Source organism: Magnolia sinica, chromosome 16 (genome assembly GCF_029962835.1).
Source record: "Magnolia sinica isolate HGM2019 chromosome 16, MsV1, whole genome shotgun sequence".
Classification (NCBI taxonomy): Eukaryota; Viridiplantae; Streptophyta; class Magnoliopsida; order Magnoliales; family Magnoliaceae; genus Magnolia; species Magnolia sinica.
This window is the reverse complement of record NC_080588.1, coordinates 58,720,955-58,721,754: the sequence shown is the minus strand read 5'-3', so window position 1 is coordinate 58,721,754 and position 800 is coordinate 58,720,955. Positions and strand designations below refer to the sequence as shown.

The following is an 800-nucleotide window of genomic DNA, read 5'->3' as shown; positions in this document are numbered from 1 at the left end:
ATTTGCTTTAACCATATCAACCTTCCTAATTTCCAAGGCTTCGACCTTTCTAGCCAATGCAGCGAATTTTGCATTAAGGTCGTCTTCCTCTCTTAGGACATACATTTCCACTTTCTCTCTAGGAATGGGTCTAGTTTGGTCTGATTTAGCAGAGACATCCCATGTCTGCGTATTCTCTGTTAACAAATCTAGAAAATCCCAAGCCTCATTATGATCTTTGTCAAGAAAGGTTCCACCACACATCATCTCTATAAACTGACGGGTATCCATGGTGAGCCCCTTTCGGAAAGCATCAATCACGTGCCGTGGTTCATAATCATGATGTGGACATGTAATTAGAATGTCTTTGAAGCGCTCCCAAGCTTGAAAAAATAGTTCATTCCCCTTTTGGGAGAATGACATGATTTCTTGTTTTAGTGCATTTGTTTTGTGCTCGGGAAAAAACTTTTTCAAAAACTCTCTACTTGAAGCTTGCCATGAAGTGATGGTATTAGGTCTTAGAGAGTTGAGTCAGGCTTTGGCCCGATCCTTTAGAGAAAATGAGAATAACCTAAGCTTAAGTACATCTCTATTGCCATTGTTTACTTGTAACGTTGCAATTACTTCCTCAAAATCCTTGAGGTGCAAGTAGGGGCTTTCAGAATCCAAGCCATGAAATTTAGGAATTAATTGAATCACACCTGGTTTAAAATCAATGTTCCCTGTGTGAGCAGGGAACATTATACAAGATGGTAAAGTTGATCTCTCAGGGTGTAAATGTTCACGTAAAGTCCGTGGTTGGTTTAATACATTCCTATGAA

The 800-nt window shown here is 39.5% G+C and overlaps 1 non-coding gene across 1 annotated transcript; it reads left to right on the top strand.

Moving 5' to 3' along the window:
- Positions 1-314: 314 nt before the first annotated feature.
- On the top strand, positions 315-420 carry LOC131230090 (small nucleolar RNA R71). Its single transcript, XR_009163815.1, has one exon. It is a non-coding gene; the product is annotated as a small nucleolar RNA R71 (small nucleolar RNA).
- The last annotated feature ends 380 nt before the right edge of the window (positions 421-800 follow it).